At 38.2% G+C, this 15,975-nt stretch overlaps 1 protein-coding gene and 1 pseudogene across 30 annotated transcripts in view; one reads left to right on the forward strand and one right to left on the reverse strand.

Moving 5' to 3' along the window:
- Erc2 (ELKS/RAB6-interacting/CAST family member 2) overlaps positions 1-15,975 on the forward strand; it is a 1,049,338-nt gene that overhangs the window by 407,403 nt on the left and 625,960 nt on the right. The gene's annotated exons all lie outside the window — the stretch shown is intronic.
- LOC106007758 (elongation factor 1-alpha 1 pseudogene) lies at positions 13,543-15,319 on the reverse strand (annotated as a pseudogene).

Genomic DNA, 15,975 nt, shown 5'->3' on the forward strand with positions numbered 1-15,975 from the left:
ATGAAAGACATCTGTTAGACATTGTTTGGAATCTCTTAGTAAATCAACAAAACAAAACAAAAGCATCTGAGCTTTATAATTTTGAAGGTGCTTGCTCAAATCCCACCATGTTCCCATACCTTTTGGCTAAATTGGTAATTTATTTGGTATTTTTATTTTCCACAAATGTTGTCCCCAGATCCCTGGGAGGCACTGAGGTATTCTGCTTAAGAGCAAGGCTTGGGTATCAAACAAGTTTGGGTGGAATTATAGCTCTGTCACAGAGTTTTGCTACCTTGGATAGGTTATTGCACCACTATGAGCCATCAATGAAAGAAATGACTACTGATCTGTATGAATTGTTTCGCAGTATAATAAATGTTTATTAAGTGCCAACTATGTATTCAAATTGGTGTAGATATTAGGAATGCCACAGTAAATAACCAGACATGTATTTGTGTAATGTTCTTGGTGCTTTACTACACATGTGAAGAAAAATCTAATAATTGAATAATTTCAGTCAGGAAATTGTAATGGGAAAAGGAGGCTAAATAGGTGTAGTTGTGCCAAGTGGCCATATGCTGGGCTCTCTGGAGGAAGAGATGTTTGTTCTGAAATCTGAAAGATGAGTTGTAGTAAACCAGGTGAAAAGAGGGTAGAATAGCACGTCTAGCCAAAGGTTCACTGTGTACTTCCTAAGACATTGAAACCACACAGGTGTGACTCAACCAGGTTGGATGGTGATCTGAACCCAACTCAATTTTTCATAGTACCATTTGTAATATAAAAACACCAAAGTCCCATTGCTTCTCTGCCACTACATAACAATATTGTCCTTTTTCAAATGTTGTAGCATCTATATCACATAATATGATCTAGGTTATGCTGAGTTAATAGCCTTAAAATCTCAATGGTTTAAACCAGAGACTAACAAACCACCATGTGTTAACCAGATCTGGTTGCTGCTTGCTTTGTAAATAAAGTTTTGTTGAAATATATGCATGCCTACTCATTATATATTATCTATGGATACTTTTGTATTACAGTGGGAAATTTGATTAGTTACTGAAGAGACTGTATAGTCTGCAAAGCTGAAAATATTTAGTGCCTGGCACTTACAAAACAAAACAAAAAGAAGAAAGAGAGAGAGAGGCAGAGAGGGAGAGAGGGAGAGAGAGAGGCAGAGGAAGAAAAAAGTTGCCCAGCAGTGCTTAAGAGCGTTGATGGGAGCTTCCTAGGCAAACTGCTATTATACTGCCTACACATGCCATGCCTATGGGGCTGTATAAGGGAGCATATTAATGCATGGAAAATGCATGCCTCACACATAACATGTTGCTGCTTCTATTGCTGCATGTTGTATTACTATTATATCTAATAATAATATATCACATTTATTGTTCCCCTGTGGCACTTCCGGTACTTCCCTGGGAGCTCTGTGTGTCTTCTTCTTGAATTTTTACAATTATCTACTGGAGAAGAAGTATCCCAATTTATAGATCCTGCTTATGTTTGTAACAGCTTCTACCATTAAATAAGCATTTACTACATGCTCAGCATAGTTCTCACATAAGTCATAGGTTCCTATAAAGCCATTCTGTTCTATGGCCAAGGGAGCTGAAACCTACAGAGGTGAATGACTTACAGAGCTCAGATTCTAACTCCATCGCCCTTGAGCATGCTCTCCATTGCTATGCTGGCCCATGTCCCATGGGTAGTTAGGGTGAAGAAGTTACAAGGATTATTTCAGCCACCTCTGTAGCCAGGATGGCCTGGTGCCTGTACTTAGTGACTTTGCTGCATTTCTTATTTTCAGGGTACCCTTTCCACTGTGAAAAACCTTTGGACTATCTTAAAGAAGCTGGTTCTTGTTGCTGTAGTGTGCTCTCCTCCCTGTATCTTCTGGGAAGGTTTGGAGTGCTGAACTGACACTACAGTGTAGATGGATCAACCCCTTGTCCAGAGAGGTGCTCCCAGAGTCTGTGCTCCCAGAGCTGTAACTATTTCTCTTCTTCCTCCTCCCTCCTTTGGAACAACCACAGCACTTTATGTACTGCACACTACGTGCATTACCTGCCATTTTCATAACACTTCTGTGAGGATGTCCTATTATCATTCTGATTTGTAGGTGCCTTGACAGTTGACTAGAGGGAGGTGAAGCAGCACTATGGTATACTCTTGTTTTTGTTTTTTTGGTACCGGGGATTGAACTCAGGTCCTTGCGCTTGCGCAGCAGGCGGCGAAACCACTGAGCTAAATCCCCAGCCCAGCACTATGGTATACTCTTGAGGCACACTCTACACCCATGCACCTCATGGTTGTAATGACATCCACTAACATGACCATTGGACTCAGGCACATTTGATTTATCTGATCTTGGGCAGTCTGCCTACCTGTCTAACCTTTCAGGATGACTGTTTTCTCAACTGTAAAACAGAGATAATAGGAATAACTGGTTTTAAGTAAGAAAGTGAAAGACCTCTACAGTGAAAACTATATTACTCTGAAAAACAAAATTGAAGAAGATATCAGAAAATGGAAAGATATCCACTGTTCCTGGACAGGCAGAACAAATAGAGTCAAAATAGCCATACTTTCAAAATTGACACACAGATTTAACATAATCCCAATAAAAATTCCAAAAGTATTCTTCAAAGAATTGGAGAAATCAGTCCTAAAATTCATGTGGAACCAGAAGAGACTCAGAATAGCAAAAGCAATCCTGGATAAAAAGAGGAAAGCTTGAGGCATCACAATCCAGGGCTTGGAAGTTATATTACAAAGCTCCTGTGATAAAAACAGCACAGTACTGGCACAAAAACAGACATGAAGATCAATGAAACAGTACAGAGGATTAAAGAAACAACTCCAAGTACATTCAACTATTTGATCTTTGACAAAGGGGCCATAAAACACAAACTGGAGGAGAGACAGCCTCTTTAATAAATGGTGTTGGGAAAACTGACTATCCACATGCATAAGATTGAATCTAGACCCTTATCTTTCACCATGTACTAAATTACAATCAAAATGTATCAGAGAACTAATTGTTAAACCAGAAACACCTCACCTGCTGTAAGACAAGATAGGTAGAACTCTTGAAGTGATAGGCATAGGAAAGAACTTTCTGAACAGAAGTCCAGTTGCACAGAAAATAATTCTGAGAATAAACAAATGGGATCATATTAAATTACAAAGCTTCTGTTGAGCAAAAGAAACAACCGAAAGAGTGAAAATACAACCTATAGAATGGGAAATTTTTTTTGCCAGCAATTCCTCAGATGGAGGACACATATCTAGAATATATAAAAATCTCAAAAAAATTAGACTGTCCCCAAATAAAAGACCCAGTCAAAAAATGAACAAATGAAATGAATAGACACCTCACAGAATAAGAAGTACAAATGGCCAATAAATATATGAAGAGATGCTCAACATCACTAGTTATTAGAGAAATGCAAATTAAAACAACTCTGAGATTTCATCTTATCCCAGAAAGAATGGCCATCATGAAGAAATCAAATAATAGCAGATGCTGGAGAGGATTCAGGGAAGAAGGAACCCTTCTACACTGTTGGTTGCAATGTAAACTTGTACAGCCATTATGGAAATAAGTATGGAGATTTTTCAAACAGGTAAAATTGAAAATTGTACTTAACCCAGCTCTTCCCCTTCTAGGTATCTTCCCAAGAGAGTTAAAGACATCATATTACAGAGATACTTTTATACCCATGTTTATAGCATAACAGTTTATAATAGCTAAATCTTAGAAGTGACCCATATATCCATTAACATAAGAATAAAGAAAAACATGGTGTTCATACTCAATGGAGTACTACTCTGCCAGAAAGAAGGATAGACTTGAGTCATTTGTAGGAAAATGGTTGTACCTTAAAACCATAATATGTGAAATAAATCGGACACACAAGCTTAAATATTGCATTGTTTCTCTTATATAAGAAACCCAGAGTAAAAGTAAAGAGCAAAATAAAAGAGAGATAATAGGAAGTAGGGAGATAGACCATTCTCAGAGGGGAAGGGAATGAAGAGATTAGTGGTGTGGGGAAGAAAGTAAGGAGGGATGAAAAAAAGAATTGGGATGTGTTATGCACATGTACCAACTTCACACAAGGAATGTAAACATTATGTATTGCATACATGTACCAAAAAAAGAAAAAGATCAAGGGATAGGTGGAGGGAGGAAGGAGGGAAGGGAAAGGGAATGAAGAAAAGAATTAAGATGTGTTATATACATGTACTATGCACAAGGAATGTAAACATTATATACTATGTGCATGTGCTAATAAGCTAAAAAAGGAATAACTCATTCATAGAGTTAACATCAGCATGCAGCGTTAGGATACCCAGAAAACTTTTAGCACAGTGCCTGACCCATACTAAACACTCAATAAAGTCTTCACTATTAGTAGTTGTTATTGAGAGCAGAGGTAAACATGGTCTCCCAAAAAGCACCAAACACAGAAACAGGAAGGGGTGTCAGAGAGGAGGGAAAGACTCAGTTACTTCAGGCTGGAGGAAGGCTTCACTGAACAGGCAAACTAGGATTTGACAGATGAAAGAGTTCTGACAGGTAACTGAGGGGGAATGGCATACCAGGCTGAAAACAGGGTCAGCCAAGATAATGGAGACAAGAGTAAAGGGTGTGCTCAGGGAGTTCTTCCTGGTGTTTGTGGCTTGCAAGGGGAAAGCCAGTGGGATGATGTGGATAGTCTGACTTTATGGATATTGAATTCCGTATTTCTGGTGCACATGGCTGCAAGGATGTGACATTGTCCCAAGGAATGTGCAACTATTCCTTCTGTGGATGCTTGCCACCCTGGCAGCTACAAAATGATCCCCTTCTCCTGCAGGCAGATACAGACATTAATGCCTTGATTCTACATAAGGTGAGGGACAGGTTTCACCCTGCCAAAGTTCAATATCAAAGATGCATCTGCCCTTTCAACTTGCAAATTCCACAGCAGAAAACAGGCCCTGATTAGATTTCTGAACTATACTCACTTAGGCTAGAGTTAAATAGAGCAAGCATGGCCTTTGCAGTATTTTAAAATACTGTATAGATTTTAATTTTACTCAAGGCCAGCAGATCTGACAGATTAACCATCACTGAACCAGAAGTTACTCACCTCCCAAGAAGGGAATGTGCAGCCTGCCATGTGGGGCCACACAGGAAAACACTAAGGCGAGTCAGAAGTCAGTGGGAGCTAGGAAAGGGGAGAAGCTTTGGTGTAGTTTACCAGAGAAGGAATAGGTGAAGCAGAGTAAGCATGTTTAGGATTGGCTAGTTTGAATAATTTCAAGGGGGCTCTGAGTGAGACAGAGAAGCCTCCCTGGTTGTTTGGTGCCTAGCTCTGGGGAAAGGGAATGGTGGATATGAATTTCAGTCCCTGATGGATGGTTTGTTTATGAAAGGCACAATAAAAGGTAAGTCCTTTGCTCTCTGTAGAAATGGGCTAGCCCTAGGAGAGACAGCCTCTTCAGAGTCGGCAAGGCCCCAGATCACAAAGCCTCAGAAATACTGAAAATTTAAAAAGTATGATTAACACTCTTAACATCCTCCATAATGCAAGGAAATTATGTCCTCGGGAATTTAAAAGGACCAGTACATGTTTATGATACCATGATTTTGTAAGAAATACGTATTTGGTTATTGTTCTGATTCTTGCCACAGAGTTTCTAAAACCTTTGAAAATTATGAGCCATAGGGGTTGTTCATAATAAACTTCTTTAGATCGCACCTGAGTTTATGGTAGTGAAGTGACTCTTAGAAGATAGGAGCTTGTGTTAGGGAGACTAGTTGGGTGTTTAGAATGTTGGGACTCTCTAGGTAGGGGACAGGGTGATGAGATAGAGTTTAACCACCAGTGAACAACGGCTGACTCAATCATACCTACCTGAAAGAACCTATAAAGACCTGAGAGCATGGGGTTCACAAAGCTTCCAGGTTGTTGAATACATTCATGTGGTAGGAGCTCCCTACTCCCTGCCTTGCCCTTAGTATCTCTTCCATTTGTTTGTTCTGAAATGCTATCCTTTATAATAAACTGGTAACCCTAAATAAAGCATTTCCCTAAGTTCTGTGAGCAGTTCTAGCAAATTATCAAATCTGAGGAGGAGTTACGCAACCACCAATTTCTAGACAGATTGGATGGAGGGAAGTGTAGGTAAGCTGGAGACCTACTACTTGCAACTGGCATTTGAACTAGGGGTTTGTGCTAACTTCAGGTATGTAGTTTCATAATTGAGTTAAATTGCAGAACACCTAGTTGGTGTCCACAAAGAATTGAGAATTGCTTAGTGTGGGAAATCTCAGCATTTGGTGTGAGAATAGAAACGGCTTTCATTTTAATGTGACAGTCTACATTTCTAAAGAACCACACAAACACACTCTCACATATACCACTGCAAAATGTGTGGAGTTTCAGTAGGTGGTTATTGAACGATAGCCAGCTACTGAATGCAGACATTTTCTTACATTATTTTCTCAACATCAATCATGAGGCATCTTTGTGGTCAGAGGGGATGATTGCTTCTCTTCGTTTGCTACTCTGAAACACCCTAGAAGAATATCTCATTCACCTTTTCAGTACTATTCACATGACTGATTTCATAGAAGCTTTGCAGAGTGAGGTTTCCAACTTCATTTCTTTATTATTGTCTTTTCCTTAATGGATCCCTTCTTCCAATAACTAAGAAATTAAGAAAGCTCATGTTCACACAAGGCTCTAATACAGCATCTAACGTCTTCTATAAACTAGAACTGGTATGCTTGGATTATGAAACTGTTTAATTCTCAAAAGAGCTATTAATGTCATTTATCAAATTCAAATGAAGATATATACACATAGTTTTCTCAGTAACTTGTCTGGGCTTCTAGGAGAGGGTGACAAGCTTTTTGTGACTTTTCATAGTGTCTTCTTTTGAGGACCATTTATGTGAAAGGTCAAATGGTTTTATTCTATTTTTCCTGCCCAAGTGGCTACTATCTCTGATGAAGAGCCTTTTCAGATACTTCTCAGGCTTATTTTAGGTGATGTTTGTGGACATCAGAGGAGGACAGCATTGACCTGCTGGTGGAAATGGGAAATTTAGACTCTCCCTCCACTCTCCAATTCTTAGGCAGGTATTATTATCATGGAAAATGTAACTTTTAAACCATCCCTCCTGGTTTTCTCATAATGTATGAAGCTGGCTAAATGCATGGACTCTGTTTTCTAGTTTATCCTTGAACTTACAAATTTTAAATAGATTTTAAAAGTTCAGGATCATCTTTTAATAATGACAACCAGCCAGAGCTAAATTGTTTAACATGATACTCTCCTTAGAGACTGAAAAGGAATCAATAGCATCTCTAACAGCAATTCTGTACCTATTATAAGTGTGTGTATGTACATGTGGGTTTGTGTTATTCTCTCACTCAAGGTTTGTAACTCTGGGAATGCACTATTGCCCAGGATTACTTAATTAAACATGACTTAAAAGTTTACATTACGTTTTAAACTAGTGACAGAAATTGCTTAACATGATTTCTGGATTTTATGCTGTGTTTGGAATGGCAAGAAAGCAGAGTCACTCTGCTAAATCTTTATTTATTTTTTAAGGAGTAAGAGAGCATTTTTATCCAAGTGATGAGAACCTCCTGGAGTTGATTGACTTAAATTAGCTTGATTGCTTTTTATCAATCACAGCTGCACTGTTTAGCATAAAAATGCAAAACATCTAAAAAGCATTTGCCTTGCAGCATACTAGAAAGATGTTTTTAGTTAGTTTTAAGATGTTTCAAATTTTTATTCTGCATAGATTCTCTGAGAGTGTATCCAGGACATATCTAGTTACAGAGAATTAGTACAGATATTGTAAACTTTGAGAAAATGAATTAAAGAAAATATGCTGTTTTATGAATTACATATTTAGAATTTGAGCTTTTTAGCTTTTAAATGTTTCTCATGAGTTAAACAGTTCAGCAATATTTGTTGCAGCAGCCAAGCCAAGCAATTGCTGCTAAACATTAAAAAACAGTCCTTGGAACTTTTCACATAATGAAAGGCCATTCTTGTGGAGCTGTGACACGGTTCAGTGGAAACTGGCTGTTGTAAAGTTAGGTAAAACCAGCTTTGTCTTGAAATCCTATGAATGAAGAAGTTCAGACGATCATCTTCATTTTCTCCCTGGTTTAAATAGTGTAATGACAAGTATGGCTAAACAACATTTCCATATGCAGGTGCTGCAGAGAGCAGTTTGTTCTGCAAGGTGCCCTGGTTCTCTTTCTGAACCAGGTCCTTTTTTTCCTTACTTCCTTGACTTGGCAGATTTTGCCCTTTGATACACAGGTAGACATTACTACACTGAAGTCAGAAGAAGGTGCTCTCTCAGAGCTAATGCGAGGGATGGGGAGAGAGAGCACAATGAAGCTAGCTGCTGCTTGTTTTTGTCTAAGCCACTCACTGGGTTTGGCTGATATAAAACTAAGCTCTTGACACAGGCAGTGAAGTGTAGGATTAGAGTTCATCGATAAAAGAGTCACAGATGTGCCTGGGGCACATTTAGATGAGTCCTGGGGTTGCAGTGCTTGCCTAAAAAATACATTTTGCATGTAAACGTGCTTTTCAAATGGAGTATGACTTGTCTTTGTCAGACATTTCACCAGTCCTATGTGTGAGAATACTGTATGCCTATGGGCTGTACTCAGCTGAGCTTTTCCCTTAGGGTGCGAAGAGCTGTGCCCCTGAGACTGCAGTAGGACACAGAGGCTGTGTGTACCCAGTAGGAGAGAGCCTTGGCATCAGGAGTCCCTCACCCCGTGAAAGCTGCTAGGTGAGAGCAGTCAGGTCAGCAACCAAGAGACAGGGTGTTCCACTGGGCCAGGTGGGGCACTAAGAACAGATACATGTGCTGGGCTCTAGAGGTACAGCATTAATGAGTTCACAGGCCTTTTCCCATTAGTTTTTCATTCTGGATAAAATTGTAATTATTCTTTTAGGTTTGTAGAATCAAATAAGCCAGTATTTGATGTATCATCGTTCTAGGAAATTTTAAAAAAAGATACCTGTTTCAATACTGCCTAATGGCTACTCTCTAAAAATAATTCTTCCTCCCATTTTTAATGTATTATTAATATGTTCTAATGATATTATCACTTACATCAATCATAATTTTTACATTGTGACAATTTAGAAAATTGCTTGCATATTCCTTGTACTATGTTGTATATATGTTACTTTTTAATGTAATTGCTTCTCAAAAGTACCTAAAATTTAGGGGCTTGATTTTTAGATTTAACATAATTTTATTAAAAACGTCCCATGTGTTTATAAACCTCCTGATTTTTATTCTCAGTTATATTTACTTTTGGTAATTGTAGTTGTTTCTAAAAGTTTTTACTGATACAGATAAATTTTCAGTCTGTCTTTGAACATTTGTACTGTTGGATGAAAAGGTATAACCTGTATAGCATCTTCCTGTGTGTGCACTTCTCAATTGCACTTTTGAAAATTAATTTTATTTTTAAATGACATACAGTATTTGTACGTACTTATGGGGTACAATATGGTGTTTTATTCCTATGTAGTTTGGTGGTACTCATGTACCTTTCTTAATGCATCCACAAAAATCTGACAACAAATTCTTTGCAGTGTTGTTAGCCCTGGGTCTTTTGAAGTTAAACTCTTCAGCATAATATTATTATGTTTAATTAGAACTTTTAATTATTTTACAAGGTTGAATATATTTCTGCTTTGTTTACTGAGTATATTTTCTCCATTTACACATATGATAGATTATCCAGAGATGTGAACTATTTGTCTTATTTGATAAAGATATTTACTCCCTTTTATTATTAATTTTTTTTTAGTTTTCATAAGTTTTTGCTATAAGTGTAGTTAAATCTGTCATTCATTTCTTAATTCTTCAAAAAATCAGAGAAGCACTCTTCAAATTTCAGATTTTCTCTTTGATGTGTTGTAAGTTTTGAATATTTTTATTTATAGTTTATTAGCTCCTTTTGAACACAATTCATATACAAGGTAAAGATGATTTAAATATCGCACCTGGAAGTGTCTCATGTTCATGTTAGTGTTCCTCACTTAACAGTGTACCCAGCAGCTCATTTCACCCCCAGGAGATAGCTAACTTCATGCTTTTCACTACTGCGTCATATTCCATTGCGTGCATGAATTGTAATTTATGTAACCAGTTTATTTTATTTGAAAAAAACCTTCCTCTTTAGAATCTATCAAGAGTTCATTATAACAGGTTTTGCAAAGCATAACACTAAGTTTCTATTTTACTAATTTATTCTCATAATATATAATGATTTTGCTTCATTATTTTTATTTAATCTTCATCTTACTTCCTTTTTTATGTAATTGGTTCTGTTTTGGAGCTCTCTCTCCTGTCAGCCTGATTATTAGTGCTATCTCTTGCAGCAGACGTCCCTACTTTGTGTTCTGGATAGATAGCTCCTCTCAATCCAAATCTGCTTTTTCAGAACATTGGATATGCTTGCCTAATTTTTTCCCCAGTTCAATGCTAGAATTATTTTCTTCATTTCTAAACAGAATTATGTCTAGGATGCATTTTATCTGCAAATTAACACAGGAAGAGTTTGATTAATTTGTACCCTATCACTTACCCTATTTTTGTCATTTTTATTGCTTATTAAATTTGTTCCTACATGCTTTATCGTTTTTGATGTTCTCTTGAAACGTAAATGTTCATATAAAATAGATATGTGATTATATTTGTATCCAAATCAATTACTTAGTCTTATTCTAAATATAAAAACTAAGCGGTCATTCTATTTCTTGTTATATGTTAAGGCAAATAATATTTTCCCCTTTGTTGTCAGTTTTTATTCTTTGAAAATCTTGTACTTTTTTCCTCATGCAATGGTCAAACTTCAAAGCAATATTAGACCATTTCATTTCTATTTTCTGTAGGAATGCCTTTAGAGTTTCTCTAGCAATAGTAATATGGTTCTTTGCTATGGACATACTTCTCTTGTTGAGAGAGCATCCATTGCCCTTTAGAAATATTTATAGGAATAAAAGTTGCATTTTTAAAACAATATTTTTAGTCAATTAAAGTGCTCATTGGTTTTTCCTGCTTTATCAGTGTAGTGCTTCTGTTAATAAAGTTTCTTATGCCGAAGGATTCTAAATGAAAGCTTGTTTAATGTGTGATTTTTTAAAAAAGTATTTTAAATTTTGCTAGCTTTACTTAGGACCTTTATATTAACAAAGCAGATTTTATATACACATATAGCTAGTTTATGTGTTAACTACAATTTCTTGGTAGTATATATTGACATTTTTTTCTGATTTTGAATAGATGATTTAATGTGAAACTTATTTGTTCCCTTGAAAGTTAAAAAAGTTTACCCAGTTGCTATTTCAAAAGGTATAAGTTACTGTCTGTTTAGGCATATACCACTTTTTATAGGGGCACATCTCAAGTTTCTCCCTTACTTAAGTGTGAGAATAAGAGGATTTGGAGAATTGCTTTTCCTGTAAGTATTATTTATATTAGTTTTAACTAATTGTTAAGACCTAATTATATTTTATTTAGATACCATCTTTTGGTGTAGTGAAAGAAGCCAAAGGATTAGTCTTAGTCTTGGGGAAAAGTACATTTCTTTTTACAGTAGCCCTGTGGTTCTCTGCATAGTTTTAGAATGAAAATCCACTTTTTTTTTTTTTTTTTTTTGGATGAGGAAACTGAAGTTCAGATAAGTTATGTGTTTTGACCAGATCAGATCAGTGGGAACATAACCTGCGAAAATTGAGACTAGAGCCCTAAACTCTAAGGCCTAAAGGCGGAGGTCTTTTATTATACCTTGCCATCTTTTATAATCTGAGGGAGTAGCAACTTAGATGCAAGAACTCCCAAGATTGCAGTAACAATGAAGGAATGGAGTCCCATTTGATCTAGAGAACTTAACCTGTAAATCAGAGATTATTGTGCTAAGCTTGAGGATTTACAGTTCATTTTAAAGGATTAAGAACTTTGATGAACTGACCTTTATATTAATCAGCATCTCCTGCTAGCAAACAGCTGAAACACATTTAAAATTAAGGAGAGAGAGAGAGAGAGAGAGAGAGAGAGAGAGAGAGAGAGGGAGGTGTGATTGGAAATTCCAGGGTTATATTGACTTCTGGCATAGCTGGATCAAAGGACTCAAACACTCCCTGCACCTCTTTTATTTTTCACTTCACTATCCTTTTTGTTCCTTTTAAAGTTATATCTTGGCAAAGGTTGTGGCCATCAGCAGGCCCAGAATCACATCTTCTCACTTCTATACCTCCAACTGAATAATACGTCCCTCCATTAGGTGCACTGGGCATCCTAAAAAGTACTGAGTTTGGCTGAGCTTAATCATCTGCTCACCTCTTGTTGGATCGCTGTGGTGATTAGGTCACAGTCAGGGAAATACCTCCAGCAGCCAAAATGATTTAAAAGGAATCTTCACTTATATATCCCAAAGAGTCAAACCACTAAATCCTCTTTTTTTGCTTAATTTGTCATTGTTTCAGTAGTTAGCACACGAATACTCACTAATATAGTTTATAACAACAGAAACTCTTCTGCCTTCCAAAGAACACCTTAGGATTGCTGCTATTCCCTCCTGGGTGCTATCTAACATTAGAAGCTTTTTTCTCTCTCCCTCCTGTCTGCCTTTTGAGCACTAAAAAAAACCATGGACCTAATCTTCAGGATTATTTTATGTTTCCTCCATTTTGCCTTACCCACAAAGTTCAAGAGAGCCCCAGAAACACCCCAAGTAGAAGGTTCTTCCCCCTCTAGGGGGACAAGGACAGAGAAAGTGGAGAATAAATACATTTATTAGTTTGTCCATGGTAAACATTAATAATTTTGGTCCCTTCTTCCCAGTTCTTCTCCCCAAGGGGAGATCTGCTACCTATGTGGACCATTCTGATTATAGGCAAACATCTGTCTTTTTTCCTTTTTCTGTAGGGCTAGTTTAATTCTCTGTCTTCAGAGCTGTCTCCAGACTGAGCTTGGCTTTATTTTCAATGGTTGCTCCTGATGAATCTTGTGCCTAGTAAACAGATCCTTCTCGGGGTCTGCTTGCACTTTCAGTGCTCAAGGGATCCTACTCTCAAAAGAAATTGCATCCCCACAGAGATTATAGTAAGACTTACTGTACAGCCTGGACCTTCATAAAGAAACTTAAAATTTTTCTCTTATTCAGTAAATAAGATACTTTGTTACATTCTTTCTATACTAGAAACATAAATTGTAGCATTATTTATAAACTCATTTGCTAATCTTAAATGTTATCTTCTTTTCTGATTTTGAAGTATTTTAAGCAGAAGATCAGCTCATGTCTGATTAACCATGATTGTTTCATGAGTCCAGCAGTTTTTTTTAGATATTTAACGTGTTTTATAAGCCTAAATTATAAATTACAGAATACCAAAGTGTTGCTATATTAATTGGTGCCATCAACAGCCCTCCCCCATACCTCTTTACTACTTAAAACAGTACTTTCCCCTCTAATTCCCAGATATGAAGCAGTCAGAATATTTTCATTTAGTTTCAGGGTTAACACCAGAAAGAGGTTATAAAGAACTGAAATTTTGTGTTGACCAAAAGACACAGGTTTCTCATTAAACTTTGTTTTAATTGGTCTCAAAATTCCGTGACAGATTTTTGGTCAAGTTGTTTCCATTAAAAAGTGATTTTAAAAACTAATAACTTAAAACTGTCACACACAAAAAGAAAACAAATGGTCCACAAAACACATTCTCCTTTCCTCCTGAAGGTTTTACGATGCATTGTTATCATTAACCAGTCTTTTACTATTAAGCTTAAATGGCCAATTGGGAGAAACTGTTCTGAGACCGGTCTTCCACCACTGATTAAGACTGGGGTGGCAGGTGTTAGGGGTGATATTCATTTAGCCTTCTGAGCTTTCTGGGCAGACTTGGTGACCTTGCCAGCTCCAGCAGCCTTCTTGTCCGCTGCTTTGATGACACCCATAGCAACTGTCTGTCTCATATCGCGAACAACGTAAACCACCCAGAGATGGATAGTCAGAGAAGCTCTTGACACACATGGCCTTGCCTGGAACCATGTCAACGATGGCAGCATCACCAGATTTCAAGAATTTGGGGCTATCTTCCAGCTTCTTACCAGATCGGCAATCAATCTTTTCTTTCAGCTCAGCAAACTTGCAAGCGATGTGAGCTGTATGGCAATCCAGTACAGGAGCATAGCCAGCACTGATCTGGCCTGGATGGTTCAGGATGATCACCTGAGCAGTGAAACCAGCTGCTTCCATTGGTGGGTCATTTTTTGCTGTCACCAGCAACATTGCCACGACGAACATCTTTGACAGACACGTTCTTGACGTTGAAGCCCACATTGTCACCAGGAAGAGCTTCATTCAGAGCCTCATGGTGCATTTCAACAGACTTTACTTCAGTTGTGACATTGACTGGTGTGAAGGTGACCACCATGCCAGGTTTGAGAACACCAGTCTCCACTCTGCCCACAGGGACTGTACTGATAACACCAATTTTGTAGACATCCTGGAGGGGCAGCCACAAAGGCTTGTCAGTTGGGCAAGTGGGTGGCAGGATGCAATCCAAAGCTTCAAGCAGTGTGGTTCCACTGGCATTGCCATCTTTGTGAGTGACCTTCCATCCCTTGAACCAAGGCATGTTAGCACTTGGCTCCAGCATGTTGTCACCATTCCAACCAGAAATTGGCACAAAGGCTACTGTGTCAGGGTTGTAGCCAATTTTCTTAATGTAGGTGCTGACTTCCTTAACAATTTCTTTGTATCTCTTCTGGCTGTAGGGTGGCTCAGTGGAATCCATTTTGTTAACACCAACAATGAGTTGTTTCACACCCAGCGTGTAAGCCAGAAGGGCATGCTCACGGGTCTGCCCGTTCTTGGAGATACCAGTTTCGAATTCACCAACACCAGCAGCAACAATCAGGACAGCACAGTCAGCCTGAGATGTGCCTGTAATCATGTTTATGATAAAGTCTCTGTGTCCTGGAGCATCAATGATAGTCACGTAATACTTGCTGGTCTCAAATTTCACAGGGAGATGTCAATGGTGATACCACGCTCACGCTCAGCTTTCAATTTATCTAAGACCTAGGCATACTTGGAAGAACCCGTCCCCATCTCAGCAGCCTCCTTCTCAAATTTTTCAATGGTTCTTTTGTCGATGCCACCACATTTGTAGATCAGATGACCGGTAGTGGTGGACTTGCCCAAATCCACGTGTCCAATGATGATGATATTGATATGAGTCTTTTCCTTCCCCATGTTAGCTTTGATTTAGTGGTGGTTTTCACTACACCTGTGCTCTCGCGGCAAACCCATTGCGAAAAAGCTCCAGCAGTTGTTTTACATGCCTGCTAAGCTTCCATGTCTTTTACTAGTATACCTCCCTCCCCACCTGGGAGGATGTCCTCTTGGCTCTTCCTGGAATGATTACACTGTTCGTCCTCCTCCTCAAGACTGCATGCACTGACATCTCTTGTCTGGATTATAGAACTTACCTTCTAACTGGTCTGCCTATTTGTTCCAATGCCTGCCCTCGGGAACCTATTAACATGTAAGTCTAGTTCTATGGTATCCTCTCCTGTGTTGAAAGACCCTTCAATGGCTTGCCATTTCAGCCAAAGTCTTCACAGTGACATTAGCTCATGCCTATCTGATCTCTCTTCATCCTTTTGCTTGCTCCGTTACCTTGTAACTTTGTCTCTTAGCCTTTGTCCTCTCACTCCATTCCACTGGCTTCCTGGCTATTGTTCCAACGTGCCAGGTATGTGATTACCTTTGCTTCCTCATTCTGGTTGTCCTCTCTACCTTGGAAGCTTTTCCTTTGGCTTGCCACATTGCTAACTCTCTTGTTCCTTCAAGTCGTTGCTTACATGTCATCTTCTTAGTGTGGTCTACTCTGGCTACACTGTTTAAAATTACAGCCCCCTCCA

The sequence above is a fragment of the Heterocephalus glaber genome, unplaced genomic scaffold (genome assembly GCF_053883595.1).
Source record: "Heterocephalus glaber isolate CG9 unplaced genomic scaffold, H.glaber_assembly_v1.0 deba00001472, whole genome shotgun sequence".
In the NCBI taxonomy this organism is placed as follows: domain Eukaryota; kingdom Metazoa; phylum Chordata; class Mammalia; order Rodentia; family Bathyergidae; genus Heterocephalus; species Heterocephalus glaber.